The following is a 20,819-nucleotide window of genomic DNA, read 5'->3' as shown; positions in this document are numbered from 1 at the left end:
AATTCTGAATGTTGAAATGTATGTTTCTGGAGGACCCACAAGTTGGAGAAGACTGGCAGCTGGTCATGGTGATTGCATGTGTTCCAGTATGTGAGGCAACAGATCTCTCAGTTCTAGTTGCAGGGGGTAGATGGGGAAGGGAATGGTTGTTTTACTGTACTCACATCTTTTCATATTTATTTGGTTAGCCAACAACATCTGGTTTGTCATATTGTATCATACTTAATATAGACATTTGATATGATCCAATATGGTTCATCTCTTCTTTTTTTCTTCTACAAAATTCAGTTGAAACATCCCCCACCCCTGCAAAAGGAAAATTCATGTCTTCTCTGGGAAGCATATTCTACTGCTAGAGTGACCTAAGAATTAGGTGGAGGACCATCAGTGATATAAAGTGAATTGCTTTCAGAAAAATCATTCCCATTCTGCAATTTCACTTTAAAGTTCCCATATTTTCTATGTACTAACCAAAAAAAAAAAAAAATCAATTGGTGCTCTTAAAATAATTGCTCTTATCCAAGATCCATAATTTTCCTTCCTTTTATTGTTCTTCAACTTGCTGACTATATGTAAAGCTGCTCTACAATCACTCCCATACAATCATTTTCATAGCACAATTTATTTCCCATATAAATGTGTTTATTTCTCTCCCCCCAACACATGTATAATATTAATATATCACAAAAGGAAAGGGGAACCATTTCAGCATGCCAACAATGAATCTGAATGAAGAGAATGATTTCAGAATGTCAAGGTTCATTATACATAATTAAAATGACCTATGGATGGAATCAATGGTTATGCATGCATCCCTTACAACCCTCCCCGCCCCCATACACTGACTGATGGGAAATTGTGTTTCTCGATGGCTGCTATTTGTGTCATTCTATTGTTTTGTTTTTCTATTCAGCTGAACCCTGGTAAGATGGAGTGGCTATGGATTGGAGGCCCCTCTGTATCCAAGGATTTACCATCTTCAGTTTTGGACAGGGTTGCGCTGCCCTGGACAGACCCGGTGAGTAATCTGGGGGTCCTCCTGGAATCACGACTCCTGCTCGAGGTGCAGGTGGCAGTGGTGGCCAGGAGAGCCTTTGCCCACCTTTGTGTGGTATGCCAGTTATGCCCCTTCCTAGATCAGGAGGCTCTCTGGTCAGTCACTCATGCTGTGGTCATCTCTTGGCTAGACTATTGCAATGCACTCTACATAGGGCTACCTTTGAAGAGTATCCGGAAGCTACAGCTGGTCCAAAATGCGGCCACGTGGATAGTTTTGAGTGCCCTAAGAAAGGCACATACAACACCTTTGCTATATGGACTGCATAGGGTTCCAGTCTGCTTCCAAGTCTAATTCAAAGTGTTGGTTATCACCTTTAAAGTCCTACATGGCATGGGTCCAGGTTACCTGAGGGACCGTCTTACTCCCATCACATCAACCCATCCCCCCAGTCAGGCAGAGAGGGCATGTTGCAGGTCCCGTCAGTGAGAGAATGTCAACTGGAGGGGCCCAGGAGGAGAGCCTTCTCTGCCGTTGCTCCCGCCCTTTGGAACATTCTCCCCAAAGAGGTGCGGCAGGCCCCTACTCTACTGGCCTTCCAGAAAAAAATTGAAGACCTGGCTCTGCCAGCTTGCATGAGGGGATAAGAACTCTACCCAATCCTGGGGGTGGCTAGTGCCTCGATGATGCTCCCTGAGTGAACACCAATTATTTTAGATCTTTTTATTTAGTATTTATTATTGTAATATTGTAATTTTAATTGATTTTAATTGTTTTGTAAACCGCCCAGAGTCATTTAATGAGAAGGGCGATGACAAATTCAATAGATAGATAGATAGATAGATAGATAGATAGATAGATAGATAGATAGATAGATAGATAGATAAAATTATACTTAGGACCAAACCAATACTCTACAGAGAAATGGCATGCAGATCCAAACACAATCTATTCTCCTGCTTATGGGAGTACTTATGGGTTAGATAATCTATTAGAAGATTTGTGTGAAGTATTTTTATGTATTTATTTATCATATTTATATAACTGCCCATCTCACAGAAGGTGACCCTGGGCGGCGTACAACAATTAAAAAATAAATACATAAAAACAATTACACATAAAAACTGTAAAAACACACAAAACAGGAGTGGACAAAATTAATAAGGGAGCCAGTATAGGCTGTTTTCAATCATATTGTCCATAATTTGAGGACAGAAAAGATACTTACTCCTCCAAATATACAAAGATGGTCCAGTATAAATCTAATACATATCCTCTGAATGTAACTACTGCCAGTTTTGACAGATTTGATTATGTGTCATCAAGTCCTAGTGACCACATCTATAGATTTTCTCCATGATGATCTATCCCTAACCTAGTCTTTCAGTTCTTCCAACATTGCACTCATAGCCACTGTAACTAAGTTCACCCACCTTGATGTTGGTCATCCTCTTCTTCTCTTTCATTCTACCTTTCCCAGTATTAGAAGATTTTCCAGATATCTAGGTCTTTGTATAAAGTGTCTGAAGTAGGATAATTTGAGCCTGGTCATTTGTGCCTCAAGTGAGAACTCTGGATTGATTTGTTTGATGATCCATTTGTTTGTTTTCTTGGCTGTCCATGGTATTCTCAAGAGTCTGCTCCAACACCAAAGTTAAAAAGCGTCAATACTCTTCCTATCCTGCTTCTTCAAAGTCCAACTTTTGCTTCCATTGAGTGTCACAGGGAATACCATGGCTTGCATGATTCTGATCTTTGTAGATACAGAGACATCACAGCATTTGAATGTACTCCAAATGAAAATGATTTGACAATAATAATAGATCATTCAGAAGAAGTTCTAATCCACCAGGTTTCAGTCCAATCACATATGCTCTTAGTTCGTAATGTAATTCCAAAATGTATTATCATGTATCCTAAATTTTATGAAATATTATAGAAGACTATATGACAACCTTGTTGTAATGGAAGGCATGTGCGAGGAGGTTACTGGCATGGAGGATCAAGGTTATCATGAGGGAGGGGGGACATTCCAGAGTAAGCGCTTTCTCAGCCTGCAACAAGACCGTGGGAAGACAAAGAGGATGAGGCCAGCCCCTCCCTAGAGTCTCATGGGGTATATCCACTAGTTGCTTTAGCATAGGTTTAGTCTGGCAAGATTCTGTCTGTTAGGTGCAAGCTAATAAAGGAACTATACTGGACTGGATTGCCTCATTGTTGTTCTTGGGCTGAACCTGACATTTGTAGACTCCATGCATTTTGCAGCAACAAGCAAATTAAAGATAGCTGTTTCACTGTAGCTAAGACTGAAAGATAGCATTAATTTAAATGTACCTGGATGGGAAAAATTAGCATGGCAAAATCAGCTCCAGATAGCACAGAATCCAACACATCGGGTTGTGAAAAACTGGTATGGGGTGTGTTTGTGTGTGTGTGTTTGTATATATATATATGGGGGGGGGGGTATTGAGCACCTGGTATTGTCCTGTTTCCAATGATAGGTTTAAAGCTCATTTAAATTTTGACTCAGACTTTTTAGATTAATGGGCTTCTTTCCAAGAGGCTTAAACCCAACACTCAATCATCTAAAATCTATACTTTGAAGTCTTGTGGCCACATTCAGCTCTGGCAGAAACACCTGACATGTGCTATAAGTCCTGTGAGATTATGGAGGAGGCAAATTGAAGGCCAAGTGCTGTTTAAAGCATGGTTATCTCTTTGCATGAAAATAGCAGTACTTACTGCCTGACAAAAATGATTATTACTTTGACAGTCTCATCTCTGGAATGCTTATTTGAGGTCAGAAACTACTGCCATGTGAATATTAAGGTTAGGAGGCTCAGGTGAGCTTGATTTGGGGCATATAATTAGTAGCTCATGTGGAGTAGGCGTGCGAAATTTGTTGGTTTACTTAGCTTTCATATCTAGTTTTCAAACATAGAATAGTTGCATGAATTCAGTTTTATAAAAAGCATGAATAAGGCCCTAAATCTGCACTAAAGGTTTCACACTGATGAATGCAGTGACCAGTCAGATTAAGGCCAGATCCAAAAATATTTTTATGATTGAGTTCTCAAACATTACTAGCCTTCTCCAGATATTTGTTCAAAAGAATGAATGGATAGGAGATGAGACATACTTTATCCTCCTTAACACCTCAGATTGACAATGAAAGTCTGTAGGAAAGTTGTGTTTATCCTTCAAAGTTCTCGATTCATGGAACACTGTAACTGTGTTAGGGCCAAAATTGGACCCTGTATTAGGGTCAGAATTGTAATGAATTTTGCATCCAGAAAGGCATATTATTTCCTTTACATGTGATACAGCTTTTATTCTGTTTCTGGTATTGGGAAAAACCCAGCTGTCCCTTGTTTTGGTTTCTGTATATGAGAGGGGAAAGGTACCATATATCCTTCTCTTCAGGCAGCTAAATCAACTACATGATTACAACCCCCTTTCATATACATCTGAGGAGGGAGGAGGTAAAAGGGTTAGATCATATGTCTGCAACCCCTCCCCATTTGTTCTTTTGATGGATGCCTGAAGAAGTAAATTTCTGTCTGTCTGTCTCCTCTTTATATATTCTATCTCTCTTCCATGAGAAACCTGTAGGCAATATTAATATTGATCATATGTAGCCTTCTACTTAGGGATTGCTCAGACCACACCTGCTTAGCCTGAGTATGGGACTGCATCATATATCTCCAAGCTATGCCTGTGCTAATTATACATCATATGAACCAGAATATTCCATTAAGCTTCTGGCCTTCCAGTTTCAGTGATTGCCAGCATCACTGATCAAACACAACCTTAGCTGCTCATGACAATTGAAGAAGAAAGTAGTTGTTGTTCAGAATTAGCAACATACCTTGTGAGTGTTAAAGCGGAAGGCTCACTGAAATCCAAACTTGCCTTGCCAGCAGCTTGCTTGTCAGCAGGATGAAAAACGATAGCTTGGTAGATTTGGCTATATCAGTCTGCTCAGTTTTATGTCCAACATAATAAGGGATGACAGTATGGGCAAAAAATATACCCACTCTAGGAGAGGGGGAAAAAATTATAAAAAGAGGGAATGAAAGAAGAATAGAATTAAAGTTTTTTTTTTTTTTGAAACACAGAATACTGTGATAGGTTATGTCAAAATAATAGACATGTATTTGAAAACCAACATTTCCAAAATTCTTTAATAAGGCATACCAAATCACTGGACTCTGAAAATTAGCCATGTTACTTGTTCTTTTCACTTAACTACAAGGAACCACTTTTTCTTGTACATCCACTGTAAGAAGCCAATACTGGGATCCAATACAAACAGTTATTCTTTCTTAGAGTTTAAAAGAAATACATGTCTGACAAACTAGAGTTGAAAACTTGCACGCATAGCATATCAGGCCCTTTCAAAGGTTTTTTTTTCATTTTGACCAAATGGCACAGGCATATGTGCTACCTCAAAGAATTCTGGTTTCATGTATGCCTGAAGTTACTTTTAAGAAGCATGTTTGGAAGTTTCATCAAGTGAGCCTAAGATCATTATAGTGTTGACTATGACCCCTAATGTTTAAATAGGATCTACAAGTTCAAGAGGCAGAAGCAGAGTCTAGGGGAAAATGGCTGAGGAGAGCTATTCCCTTCATAATTTACACGTGGATTATAATGTTTGAGAAACAGGTTGCTGGACTGAATAGCTCAGTACTTAATGTGGTGGGATTTTGACATGTTATCATAAAAATAACAGTAGCCAGCAGGGTTGGGCCAACAGATTTTGCTGCTTAAAGTGAAGCAGCAAACTGTCTCTCCCCAAGTCAGGATTCAAAGAATTCAGTGCCAAAAATCTTTGGCATTTGAAGCAGAATATCTGATAAACTCCTCTTTGAATGTGTCGCCTAATAGTATGGCACATTGTGATGTCCTGCAGCCACACTGATCTTATTGGAATTCCAGCAGCACATACATTTTCAAACGTGACAGTAATCTTTATTGCTTGAACAATGTAGTCGGTCTTTGTTTTCAAAGGATTCTGTACTGTTCGGAATCGACATTCCTTTCTTAAGTGCAACTGTCTAATTGGCAAGTATTTGTATTAAGACTACTCCTTCCTATATTGACACATTTCATGCTGAAAAGGATTTTGAAGGAGCATTTTTTTCCAGGCATTATTACTTGTCTTGTTTTCAGGGCAACCCATGCATGTTCAAAATGAAAAATGATTGAGGTTGTTCCAAACACTATTGGTAGTGTTTCTTCAGTTGTTTTTATTCCTATATTATTGCAACATTATATCTCATTAGAAAATTGAATGTTTTAAAGCAAATTTTGCCTAGAAACAAACATAACCAATTTGACAATCATGTAAACATTAAATAGTTTGGTAGCAAGCATAGGAAATAATCTTACATTGATCAGATGTATTATTGTTGGTTGTACAGTCAGCCAGATGTTTAGACTGGATTTGGCATTCTTATCTACCTATTGAGTCCTTCCCAAGGACCCGGCATAGGAGATGTTGTTGTTTGATGGTGTTAAAGGTATTGTCACAGGATGTAAGCTGTTCCAAGTAAAGCTGCCTTTTGACTGATGATGATTTTGTCAATGCTGATGGTCTTTAAGTGGTAGTCCAGAAGTTTTGGGAATGCACCCAAGGCGCCTATTACTATTGGTACTATCTTTGCTTTCTTTTGCCATAGTCTTTCTTTCTATTTCTATTTGCAGGTCTTTGTATCTTGTGATTTTCTCCAGTTCTTTCTCTTCTCTTCTGCTGTCTCCAGGTATTGCAATGTCCACTATCCAGACTTTTTTGTCTTTCTCATCAACAATTGTTAAGTCTCATTTAACAATTGTTGATAAGAAATTGCTAAATCAATTTGTCTGCAAGCAAGAACTGGTGGGTCCACAAAACAGATAAAGTAAAAGAACATGAAGAAGCTAAAGTGCTCTGGGACTTGCCTCTTTGAATTTTAAAGTCCCAGAGCACTTTAGCTTCTTCATGTTCCATTACTTTATCTGTTTTGTGGACCCACCAGTTCTTGCTTGCAGACAAATGGTATTTCTTGCAGATACTTCAATGCACCGTTATTCTACTTTGTCATGCCGTTGCTTCTGGTCACTCTGTGCGATCTTCTTGCAGCAGCTAACTAGGTGGTCCACTGTTTCTTTAGCTTCTTTGCAGAGGTGGCATTTGCTGTCTGTTGCTGTCTTCTCAATTCTGGCTTTGTATGCATTTGCTCTTAAGGCTTGGTCTTGTGTAGCCACAATTAGTCCCCCGTCTCTTTCTTCAACTTTCCTGCTCTTAGCCATTGCCGGGTCTTGTTTTTATCTGCTTTGCCTGCTAGGTCTTTTTTGTGTACTGCCCATGTAATACTTTGCCTTGCCATGTCTCTATTCTATTCTTCATTTGGTCTTTCTTGTAGGCCAATTTGGTCTCTTTGGTATTCAGTAAGCCTTCATGGGGTATTAGCTTCGGTGCATCTTCTTCACTGTCCTTCAGATATTCTTGTAATGCCTTATTTTCTTCTTCACCTGTCATTGTTGTTATTGTTACTGTTATTATTAAGCAGTCACCAGAGTCAACACTGACTCAAAGGCTCAATCAATCAGTCAATCAATCAATGGTCTATTCTGTCCAGGAGAGATATACTTGAAGTATTTGGCTTAGACTCCAAGGCTAATTAACTAGGTATTCTAGAGATTTAATGTGAGAGCTTCTGTTTGTACTTGACCACTGAGTCATGTTCCTGAACTGAAGAGCTATCATGTCCAATGAAGTTATTAAGAACTTTATCTTACCTAATAACAGCTGAACTCACCTTGGCTTGATTTGTATTATACCTGTTAATTGTAAGTTTTCTTGCCAAGCATATAGAAGAAACTCATATGTTTTCTTAGTGCTCTTTCCCTGACTGTACTACAGACATTTATCTTACTGTGCCAGTCCCTGGGAAATAAAGTTCCTATTATTCACCATGCTGGACACTCTTTTGGAAATTTAATCTCTCCAAACACATACACAAATGAAGAGCACAGCAGAAACATCATTTAAATATTGGCGCATACACTCAGCAGCAGAAGGGATTGAACCAAGGGGAAGGACACCAGTCATTGATAACACAGCAAATATCTCCACAGAAAAAAGATGGCTTTTTCTCACTGTAGAGTATTCATAACAATAACAAATTGGTTCTTGAGTTCCACTCTTTCTAAATGGACAAGAGAGAAGTAAAATATAGACAGTTTATGAAATAAGGATCAGGTCATTTAGAGACTCCATAACATTTGCACAGTTAATTGTTGCACTTTGAAATATCTGTTTGGACACAGCCCCACTTCCTCAGTATGCTACACTAGATTAAAAATGTGCAATAATTTAAAAAAAGGAATAGTTTAGCTTATGTAACTTGTTGTTTTTATCCTTTTAAAAATGATTAAAATTGATCCTAAAATGGCCTTTCTCTTCTAGAAGAGTCCCTTTAGTTCCAATGTCATGCTGTGATAGAATTTCTTTTCGATCTTTTCTTGGAGGGGTAGGGTGCAGGAGAGGTGGGGTAGTATGTATTATTTATAAGTATCCATCACCATATCCTTTATTTTTATTTATTCTCCAGTCAGGAGAATTAAACTGAGAGGACAATTTCCTTCCATTCTTCTTTGGGAGAATATCTATTTCCAGGCAAAGCAGCATTGCTCATGGAAGCTGCTTATTCCACATCTATTTCATTAGTTCAAGAAATCTCAGTTGTCTCAGAACTGTCAACTAGCAGAAAGTCCTGGAAATTCTGGATCCCATGGAGGCAAAATATCACGCCATGAGAAGGAGGGCCTCAATAGATTTCAGGGGGCGGAGCTGGCGTCGCGGCGATACGGCGGGCGATCCTGGGCTCCCAGGATGGCAGCCGATATCTCCTCGCCTGGACGGTCCCGATGGACCTAAGCCGTCCCGTAGAGATGGCGAACGCAAAGGGCGCGTCCTGCGGATCTCAGGGACGCCGCAAGTCCCAGATCGATCCGGGGAGAAGCTCTTGAAGCCGGTGGAGGAGAGGCAGCCAAAAATGGCTGCGAAAGCCGGGACAGCTCCAAAGGAAGATGGAAGAGAAGGGTGTCAACTGGGTGAGATGGACTTTTACTATTCAACTATTCTTAGAGAACACCTTAAGTAACTTAAAGAGATTTTTAAAAGTGAAGAAAAGTGGATTAAGCGGCGAGATTGAACCCTATTAAAAAAAAGAAGGGGGAGAAAATTTTTCTTTTCAACTTTCCCTTTTTAGTGGAATTGACAAGATGTTTTTCTTTTAAAAAAAATATATTTTTAACTGGATTGGCTTTCTCTTTTTAATACTCAATAACTTTATATTTTAAGCCTTTTTTTTTTACTAAGATTTTTTTATTGTTATAAGAAATTTATATCTTTTTGACTTTGAAATGGGGAAAGTGGAGTTAAGAGAAAGTAAATGAAAGAAAGTTGCACTGCCATTTAGAGGCGCGAATTAGTGCTTTTTTTTTTCATTGTGACGCACGCTCAAAGACCCTGTGCTTTCTAAAAAGATAGTGGGATGTGCATGTTTATACAGGTGCCATCCGTAACTATAAACAAGAAAGTGGAGTTGAAAGCGACTTTGAAAACATTAAGATGGAAAGTTTGAGCCAGTCACAAGAGCCTTGATTAGTGGCAGTAGCTCTTTTCTGCTAGAAGCTCTGCTTTGCTTTCTATTCCCCCCAGATGGATTTTTTTTTTAAAGAGGCTTAGCCTTTTCCTTCTTTTCCTTTTCTTTTTATTTTTCCTTCTTTTTTTTTTCTCTCCTTTTGCTTCTTTTTTTCTCTTATTTTTGGCAAGAACAAAGATAAAGAATCCTTTGACTCAATGAAGGTTTATCAAGATAATAGACTATACGAGAAACACAATGCAGAAAAAGATCTTTAAACTATTGAGGATGACTATAAAAAATTGGAAGAAGAGCTGCAGAAACTCTCAAAAAAAAAAAAAAGATATTAAAGCTAAAATGGACTTAATTAAACATAAAACGGGATCATTGGAAAAGGAAGAAATAGTACAAGAAATCAGAAACATTAAACGGAATTATTGTGAGGCCTATAAACTGAGAATTAAAAGGGTTAATCAACTGATAAATGAAGAGAGACAGATTTGTTCTTGGCACTGAGGGTGAGAAAAAGATTATACAAGATTATAATGGAAAATCGTACTAAGAGAATGTACAAAAAGAAGAAGTAAAACAATATTGAAAGAAACTATTGCAGATGTTTAAAGAGAAAATCAGGGGAATACAACAATGATGGAACTGACAGAAGCTTCAAAAGCAGAATGTTCAAAAGGACACTTATTATTGCTTTCTCTTATCCAATAATATAGAAAAAAGGAATGAACAGCCAGATATTTTGGGACATTGAATGAAAAGGGTGAACTCAAAATTATGCAAGCGCTGGAATAAAGTATAAATCTGAGATATATAGTTAAAAATTGTATAACATGTAGTGAAATCTGGTTAGAACTGTAACTTGGTTAGAATTGTAATTGATACTGTAACTGATATTGGTTAGAATTGTAACTCTTAAGAATTGGAAAAATTAAAAAGTACTTATGCAGGAGGAAGTTATTCAAAATTATGGAATGTGCAGAGATGAGTTAAATTGAGATTTGAAATTAGAGTAAGAAGATAAGCAATTTTATATGACACGGGATTTGTTTTTATTAATGATTAGATGAGAAAATATAGTAATGTAATAGATTAGGAAATTTTATAATAGAAATTTGATATTAATTATTATATATATACACATATAATAGATAGATGGAGATGTATTACTAATCCTATTGAAAGTTAAAATTTTTTGTAATATATGATTTTATAGATTAGCTATGAATGATTAATAATTGTTAATTGATAAGTATACAAGTATATTTTTGAATAGATGATATGAGAATTTAAGATTATGAAAGGGGCACCAACGAGTTTAACTGGTTGACACACGGTATAAAATGGAAGATGCTTTTTTATGCCTTTTTATGTTTTTGTTTGTTCATGTTTGTTTTGTGTTTGTTGTAAAAATAAAAAAAACATTATAAAAAAAAAAATAGATTTGATTCTGACTCTCAATCTTTTTGATAATTCAGAGAATACCTGGACACTTTTATCCATAGAAGTTTTGTCTTCATTTCCAGACTCTGGATGAATCAGATTATGGCAATGCTTCAAAGTGGTCTTTCAGTTTCTAAAGCAGCCTTCCCAATTTGATACTTGCTAGTGTGTTGGATTACAGCTCCAGTTTCATCAAACGCGTCTAGAGGGCACTAAGTTTGGGGGGGGGGTGATGCCCTATGGCATTACCTTGGTTGTATTTTCTCATTTGACATTCTATAGTCAAAACCATGCAAGGCAGGCATTCTTCCAAGTGGAGCAACTTCTGCTATTGAGTCTTTACAAGTTTCAGAGCTTCGGGGAGTCTGCCTAAAAATATTATTATTAGGCTATGCAAAATATTCAGAAGAGTTGCTTTTTATTGTGCATTAATGTGTGCAAATCACTTCACTTTGGAATTGACAAGGCTTCCCAGCACTTTCAAAAGCTGTCCTCAGCTGTCTCTGCATGTGTGTGCATGCACAGCCACATCACTTCACAGCTTTTGCACAGCCCTAATCATTATGCAACCAATCCCTTGTTATTAATTATCACCTCGTTTTCTCACTACTATCTGATTGTCTCTCCTATTTCCAGCATCTCTCCTGGGATACTGCACATGTTTACAAACCAATATAGGAAGCAATGTTGCAAATAATTTCAGGAGTTGTTTTAGGCTGTAATCCACTTATAGTCATACAGAGTTACCAGCTCCAGATGGGGAATTAATTGGCTGTGTGTGTCTTTTGCTACATATAAGGATGAATTTCCCCATTAGTATCTAAAGACAGATCCAGGTCACTCAATGAAGTCTCAATGGTTTCACAGTTTGCTGCAGATTAATAAATCCCAGATTGCATTGGATTTGCAGAACAACGGTAAACATACCTAGCATATTTGATCCAGGAGTAAATAATTTTTTTAAACCCTCTCCTGCTGAGAGCCAGTGTCAGGCTAGAAACCAGGATATTGTGAGTTCTAGTCCCACCTTAGACACAAAGCCAGCTGAGCTTGAGTTAGTCACTTCTCTCAGCCCCAGGAAGAAGGAAATAGCAAGTCATTTCCCAAAAATTCTGCCAAGAAGACTGCAGGGAACAGTCTCCAGGAGTCAAAATTGCCTTGTAGGCACATTTTCCCCTCTCCATTGCTGCTGCGCCACTGCTGATCACCAAACAGCTGACAGCAACCCGCCGTATCTGCCACTAGCCTCCTGGTGTTTTCAGTAGCACCTCCCTTATTGCCTGTACCTAGGGTGAACCCCTCCCCTCCTCTCTCTGGTATGCAGAAATCTTTCTCACTGAATCAAAGCAATTGCCTGGAATTTAAGCAGCTTTCAATAAAAACAATTATGTTTATTGTTGCAACACTTTTAAAGAAAAACACAACTGGGAAAAAGGAAATTGTTATTCATTTACCCAGTTTTTTTAAAAAAAATCAGCCCTGAATGATTAATACATTTGAATTTCTTTTGCACGTGCAAAGTTGAGGCAACACTTGCTGTAGCAAAGTTAATTGAAGTTTTAACATTGGAATCTATCATCATTAGATGTTTCCTTGTGAAAACAGTATTTAGAGATTATTCCTCAAGACAATTATTGTTTGTTTCTTTCTAATGCCTTCTGCTATAGCATTAGTAGCCCAGAGAACAATATAAGAACAATTCTGAGGCCTAAAGAATTAGCTTATTAACAGAAGGGAGGGGAGGGAAAAAAAGCAGATTGCTCAAGCCGTTATAGTTACTACTGCTGTTTTATGCTACAGACATTTTTCTTTATTTCATATGGTTGAAATGTCTTCTATAAACTCAAATAGCTTATTGACTCCCAAGCAATGTCTTTGCCACCAAGGAACATCTTTTGGAAACTGATTTCCATTTCTGAGATCCAGTGGTCTATGGAAAGGTGCATAAAAGGATCACCAGCTAAAAACATCTAAATCATGGGGCTTTAAGAAGCTGGAGAGAAGAGGAAAAACTATTGTAGCAATCAGTGAAAATAACTGACTGGAGAGTCAGGGGAGAAAAAAAGGTTCTCACACAATACATAGCTATAGGATAACTTGTGCAATATATTAAATTGGAACAACCAGCTGTACTTTTTAAAAGAAAACGTAAAAAGGGTATGGGGCCAATCCTGATCAAAGTCACACGTGCAAAGAGCAAGGTTTAATTTTTCCCCTGCTCTTGTTTCACAAAATATCCCTCTGCATATTTATTGTTTCTTTTTCTTTTTTTAAATGCATGTATGAGCGAGTGTGAATTTTGCAGATAAATGGCTGGGAAGAAAGTTGAAATCTTCTAAGGCCAAGATCTCTATTAAGATCAGGTCCCCAAGTATAAAGAGAAAACAAAAGGACACCATTTTAATATTGCCGCTCTTTTGTTTTCTTTTTATACTATATAATTTAGCCTTAACCTACATAATTTGCTGGTATCAGAACCCTGTGGAGATGTTTAAGCTGTTATGATGCTTTATCAAAGAGGGAGAAACTGTTAGCGTTTGTGCAATTTTGGCCTCTATGCTTTTTCTGAATGGATGTGTGCAGAGGACCCATTTCTTCATGGTTAACTTAACCACAGTTTATTCAGTTAACTCAGTTTTCAAAATTATGCAGCTTGCTAAATGGAAAACCAACCCTTCAGACTGCCTTTGTGCAGTATCCTAACTAAAACATGGTTGGCTAATTTGTGATTTAGCATTTTATATGGATTAAACCAATCTCTCAGTTATCAGCCTTCTTGGAGCTTCTACCATAATAGTAGGCACTGGCTTAGTTTATTTATTTGTTACATTTCTAAACTGCCCCATACTACTTTCCTAGCCTTACAAATCCATTAAATATATTTATGAAATATAAAATAAACCATAGATGACACTAGGCAACTACAATGAGGATAATTCTCATACAGCTATTAATATGAGTAAAATGAAACTTGTGTGTTAAGTGGCAATATAGAAGTAGTTACTAGTTTCTGAAAAATAAAACAAAAGTGAATGGCTATAGTCATCATATCTGTCTGATAGTTTTCTGATTGTTGTTGCATCAGAACAGAGAAGCCAATATCCCTTGAGCTAAATTATTATATATTGGTAAATTGCTAGAAAATTTCTTGAGCACAGCAAACCCTATTGTACAAAATATCCCTTCAGTTAAATTTAAAGTATCCCTCCAAAGTCAATTGAAAAAAGAAAGCTTACCAAAATCTGGGGGCAAACTAAACATTGCTTGCTGCAAACCTTAGATTTCTAAAAAAGAAAAAAAAAATACATCAACCTGATGATTGACTTTCTTCTCTGAGTCATTATAAATGGTACATGTTAGTTGGCTAATTTTCTTCTGTGCCTTTGTCAATTTTTGACACAGTTCAGCCACTGTTTTTGTAAACGCTCAGAAAAATTTTGAAAAAATACATTTGGATATGCTGAAATTCCATTCGACTAAAATATAGTAGACTTATGCTTTACTATAAACACCAATTTCATACGTATTTCTAATTGCATATGTATATGTAAAGCGTTCGCTTTGGCTCCCTTGCAATATAGCTGTAGATTACATTAATAGGCATTAGACAGAAGATAGTTCTAATAGCATCAAGTGTGTGTGGGTGTGGGTATGTGTGTGTGTATCTGTGCCTTCAAGTCAGTGTTGACTCCTGGCAACTGCCTGGACTAGTCCCTGCAGTTTTCTTGGCAAGATCTTGGAAGTGGTTTGCTCCTGCCTTCTTCTTCCTAGGGCAGAGAGAGAGTGACTGGCCCAAGATCACTCTGCTGGCTCTGTCCCTAAGGTGATATTAGAATTCACAGTCTCCTGGTTGCTAGAGCAGTGCCTTAACCACTACACCCAACTGGCAGTCTGTTTGTCTGTCTGTCTCATTCCCTCTCTATCTAACTGAACACAGTGTAAGTCCATTTTATTTATTTTTTTTAAATACCACTTTTCTTTACTTAGGGCAGCTCCTAGAAACTGCAGCAAATGGGCAGAGATTCTTAAAGATGCAGTTTTTTAAATATAATTTTTATTAAAGAAGTTTTCAACAGAATAAAAACAATACAGATTTTGAATTGAAGAAAAGAATAGGGAAAAGTAATCAGAAAGTGAAAAAGAAAAGAAAAAGAAAAAAAAAGGAAGAGGAAAAGGTAATAAAGAAGTGGCTTCCGATCTTCAGAACAGCAGTTGTAAGTACATTTATGTGTTACCTTCTCTCTCTCTAAAGTTACATCATAATTTCCTTCTTTCCATAATCTACCCTTTCTAATCATCACATCCATAAATCACCAGTTCATTTTTTTCTTTTTTCAGCAAAAAGTCCATAAGGGGCTTCCAGTCACTAATAAATGTAGATTTAAGCAAACAAGTTAATTTTGCCATCTTTTCTAGTTTCATCATCTTCATCAACCATTCCTCCACTGTGGGTATTTCAGTGTTTCCATTTTTGCACATATAGTAGTCTTGCAGCAGTGATCATATATAAAAATAATCTTTCATGGCTCTTTTCTAATTGTCTGTCCATTAGGCTCAGCAAGAAAAGTTCTGTTTCAGTTGAATGTTAGTCTTTAAAATTCTTTGTATCATTGTATGTATTTGAACCCACATTTTCTGACTTTTTACAAGTCTACCAGGCATGATAAAATGACCCTTCATGTTGTCCACATTTCCAACACAAATTTAAAGTACCTTTATACATTCTAGATAATTTTCTGGACTCAAATATCAACAGTATATCATTTTATAAAAATTCTCTTTTAAATTATAACAGTGTAAATTTCAATCCTTCCAACCACATGTTTTCCCACTGGTCCAACAATATATTATAACTAAAGTTCTTAGCCCATTTTGTCATGCACTCTTTCACTTGTTCTTCCTCCTTTTCAAATTTCAACAAGAGTTTATACATTTTAGCAATTACATGTTCATCATTTGTACATAATTCAACTTCAAATTGTCTTCCACTGTTCAGTTCCAAATGTCCTATTACCTACCTTAAATCTTTCTTATTTTCAAATAATTTTATTGAAGATTATTTAAAACAGATAAAACTAATACAAAAACCAAATACAAAAATACATTTAAAAATAAATAAGAAAGTACAAAGAAAAAGAAAAAAATCCACCAAAATCATCATCATCATCAATCATCATCATCTTCATCATCTTCACCCTTCATCCCCAGCAAGTATATACCACATTAACAACTTATCACTGTCTTTTAAAATACTGCCAAATATATCTTCATTCCATACTTCACCCCATTTTCTGTAAACCCATCTCTAAGTCCTCAGATCTCCTTATTAATCAACAACAGATGTAAAGATTAACAGACATAACTAGCAATATAAGCATTTAGTCCCCTTTCCATTTAAACATTATTTATGTATTTATTTATCGTAGTTATATAGCCGCCCATCTCACACAAAATGATTCTGGGTGGCGTACAACAATTAAAAAAGAATAAATACATAAAAACAATTACATATAAAAAAACTATTAAAGCACATAAAACTGGGGTAGAGGGGATAAAATTAATATTTATTTAATCCCCCAATCCCTCTCTTAATAATTAAAATCTAATCCCAACTGACAATTAAACATTACAAATGAATAAAAAAATTAACACTAATCATCACCCAAGATAGCAGCCATTATTAATCCCAATTAACAATTAAACATTACAAAAAAATAAAAACTGTTAAACATTACCAGAAATAATAATCCCTTATTTGTATACCAAAAATAGTAACATAGATATTACAAACTAATCCATTGCACCCAGTTGGACATTTCCAAAAAAGAGTTATCCAGTCAAAGTAACCACATCACCAAAAATAACAACCCATTACTCAACCATAATCAAATAAACTAGTTTTGTATTTTTTCTTCTTCCTCTCATCAATTCTGAAATCCCATAGATAAAGTTCTAACATCTGTCTTTTTCTATTATTCTTGTCTCTTCTCTCAAAGTCCTTACCATCTTTATCAAAGTCCATATGTATTTTCAATGTAGCCACTCCTATAAGTCTCTTATGGGTAATCCACATACCTCTTTTGATATATTATTTGTATATTTTTTAAATTTTTCAAATGATAATCCAATTCCATTTGTAAATCCAATTCTATTTGTAAATCCAATATTTCCATCTCTTTCTTATAGATTATATTTTTTAAGTCCACCTTAAAATCCATTTCAGTTATTTTCCAAGGAACTTGATTTTCTTCAGTAGCAACTTTTGGTTCCAGTATGGGGTTAAATATTCCAAGCATTTCTTGAGCCAATTTATAAAATGTTTCCTTTAAGGTGGCCATCTGGTGCTCTCTAGTGATTAACCTTCAAGGCTTTGTTATCAGGTCAAAATGTAAACATAAAATTCTTTCCCACACGAGAGGATCTTTTTAATTAACTTCCAAGTCTTTCTTTAAATCAATTTCATCCAAATCCTCAGCGTTTAAAAACTTTCCAAAGAACAACACTATAACTCCCTTTGTAAAGATCTTACAAAGCTAGAAACACTTAATTTTCTTTCTTTTTAAACAGATTGAAGAGAACTAATCCAGTGAATGTCCAACTTGCAGCTCTGAAGGTTTTTCAATCTTAAAGAAACAGTAAGAAAAAAATTAAATTCCAAGGTGATTTAAAAAATGAGATTTGGATGAAGTTTAAGTCCTTAAAAAGGCTACATTAACGGCTCAGAGCATGATGAAACCCAAGACTCCCAGCTGATCACAAGCAGCTGCAAAAACAAGAGTTTCTGCTGCCAACTCACCAAAAAAAAAAAAAAAAAAAGCCAGCTGTCCGGAATGCATGAGGGTGATCTCAAGATCTCTCTTTTATCCAGAGAGAATTATAGGCAGTCTGGATCCCACAACCAGCTGCCTTTCAGCTGCAATGTCTCCTGCAAAGCATAGGTGTCAGTTCGCCAGCCTCATCTGAAGTGGAGTAAATCTACTCTAAAAGTAGTAAATCTTTCTCTTAACTGTATGTATGAAAACCATTGAAAAGTAAATCTCTCTGCAACCACTTGGTCTTTTGGTTTCATCATATATTCTTCATATTCTTGTTCTAACAACTGTCGATAGGTTAATCATTTCTCTTTACCTGCTGTTTCTTCCCTATAAAATGCTCCTGTGCTGAGGAGGATGTCTCAACCCTGAGGAGGGTGTCTCAACCCATAAAGGCATTTTCAGGCACAATCTGGGTTTATACCTATTCCATATTCTCAATATGGCACTTCTAATATAGAGATTTTTAAGATCTACATTAACCTTAACTTTATTGTACTATAAAAAACCATGCCATCCAAACCTCAGGTTATGCTCTTCTAGTTCTAAAATTCTTTTATTCCTCACCAGCACCCACTCTTTCATCCAAACCAAACAGCAGCTGCAAAATATCACTTCAGATCGGGCAATCCCAATCCTCCAAAGACATGGTTTTCATTAAATGGATGAGAACTATTTTTGTTTATTGCAACTTCTGATAGCTGGATTAAAAAAGTGTTCTTTTGTCACAAAATGTGTAATTGAAAGGGTTGAAACAGATATAACACCAGATCAAGGGCTTAAGGCAGGGTGAAAAAGTGTGGCCATGGTAGTCATGGCCCTTACCAAGTTCCCATTTATTAGAAGATAAACTGAAATTGTTCTTCCTTCTGGATACCCAAGATCTTCACCATCTCTATGTACCAGTGTGTATGTGTGGTGGTGGTAGTGGTTATGGTATGCATAAGTCATTCACCATTGTGATCTTCCAATATGCTTTCAGGACCTATGTAGACACCATAGAATAAATATGAAGGAAATAAATAGGATGCTGCTGGAGGCTAGCAGTTTGCTTCATGCCAGCTGCCCTTTCTCTTTAAAAATATTATCTGAAAAGTTAAAAGTCAAGAGGCAAGGAGTCTGGTGGACTTCAAAAGACCTGTGTATGGCCACACTTGTTTCCATGGGCACAACACTGGGGAACTTAGTCCTTAATGTTTCTAAAAAGTCATATTCTTTCTATACACAGATATAGTATTGCTCTGAATTTTTCCAGATAGTTATATAAATAAGAGGGTCTTCTCAGATCAGGTTCCTAATCTGAAGGCATCATGGCTCAACTGGGGTGATTCTGCATTAAAATAAAACATCCCATACTTGTTGTTGTTGACATCTTTCACAGGAAAATACCAGCTTATTAACTGAAGCTGCTATTAGAGTGAGGCAAAGGGTGAGGGAAGAAGGAATTCTTGAAAAATATGGTCATGCCAAAACACTGAATTGTAAATAATTACCTCAACTTTGCTTCATTTTCAAATTCATCTTATATATATAAATAGTGTTTCAATTCTGCTTTAAAAGTACATATTGTATACTGAGTTTACGGCTCAGAATTATACACACTCTTTATTACCAAAATTATTATCTATATTACCAACAGTACTAGATGGTGAAAGAAATATTTTCATTGCAAGCCAACAAGAAGTGATGGAATGTCATTTCATTTTGATGCTCTAAGTCTCTGTTTCCAACAACTGTTTTGCTTTTTATAGGAAACCATAAAAGTGTGCTCTCTAGTTTGCATTCTAAAGTTTGTCATGCCTGATGACTCTTGTATTTGTATGATATCAATGTTATAATTTGCAAGCGCTTTGATCTGAAAGGAAATATTAATATTAATATTAGTACCTAGAGTGCTTCTTCCAAAGGAGCCAAATAATCCTCTCTTCAAGGAAATTTTTGTTTGCTGTCAAGCTCTACCAATCAGGATTTGGCAGTAAGTCTCAGAGATATAGTTTGGCTAGATAAGAATCTTGACTGCAAATGAGAATGAAGACATGGTTAATTGCTCACTGCCAGAGTGCATCATATACTCCAAGTATTCCTGACCTTCCCACAAATTAATAGACTCTTCACCTGGCAGCCTTGAAGTTGAATGGTTAAGTATATATGTAACTACTAATTGTGGCTTGAAAAAGGCTGACTGTCTGCTTACTTTTCACACTTGTAAGGAAACATTAACCCCTTCTTAGATCTAACCAGTCAATATGTAGATGTTAAAAGCCATGCTAGGGAAAATGCCTGAATCCTTCCAATGACAGTGCATCTGTAGGCTACAACAACTAAAACTCTGACTTAAGGGCCTAATTTAGCCTACAGAAGATCAACATCTGGCCATAAGGAATTTAGGAAGACTCTATTCCCTCACCCCAAATGCTACATCTTTCCTAAGGTCCTCACATTGTCATTACTTCCAGTATCCCAAGTCTATTATTTAGTTATCTAGGAACAAATATTTATTTTTTTCAATGAAACATTTCTTTTGGTAGGGCATACTTTCTTCATTCCTGTGGCTTTCATCTAAGGTGCTATGTCAGTGAGTTTGATCCCACCACTCTGGATGTGTTTCTAACTAAAATGTTCTTTACTGTATCTATTTATTTGTTTTATTTACTGCATTGTTTATTTTAAATAAACTGCCTAATTAAGCCACTAGTGGGAGAGAAAAAAAAGAGAAGAGAGCAAGAACTTGTTATGGATTACAGAATCACAGAATAAATTGTCCCCAAACAATTGAAAAAAGATGATTTGCTTCCATGCAAAGAATCTGTGTAAGTGAAAATGAGTTATTGTCTCTAAGCAATAAACATTACATATTAGCACAGCCTGAATTGTTGGGAATGGTGTTGGCAATGTATTCCTCCCCCTCAATTCTTGTTAAGTGAA

At 36.4% G+C, this 20,819-nt stretch overlaps 1 long non-coding RNA gene across 1 annotated transcript in view; it reads left to right on the top strand.

Moving 5' to 3' along the window:
• Positions 1 to 925: 925 nt before the first annotated feature.
• LOC148213568 (uncharacterized) overlaps positions 926 to 20,819 on the top strand; it is a 39,813-nt gene continuing 19,919 nt past the window's right edge. Inside the window, exon 1 of the long non-coding RNA XR_015794492.1 lies at positions 926 to 1,018. This is a non-coding gene — a long non-coding RNA (uncharacterized LOC148213568). The remainder of the gene's footprint in view (positions 1,019 to 20,819) is intronic.

Source organism: Python bivittatus, unplaced genomic scaffold, assembly GCF_059951505.1.
Source record: "Python bivittatus isolate LINGU-HERP-01145 unplaced genomic scaffold, Pbiv_v1 ctg000980_np1212, whole genome shotgun sequence".
Taxonomy (NCBI): domain Eukaryota; kingdom Metazoa; phylum Chordata; class Lepidosauria; order Squamata; family Pythonidae; genus Python; species Python bivittatus.
Note: the sequence above shows the minus strand (reverse complement) of the source record. Positions and strands in the feature narration are given on the sequence as shown.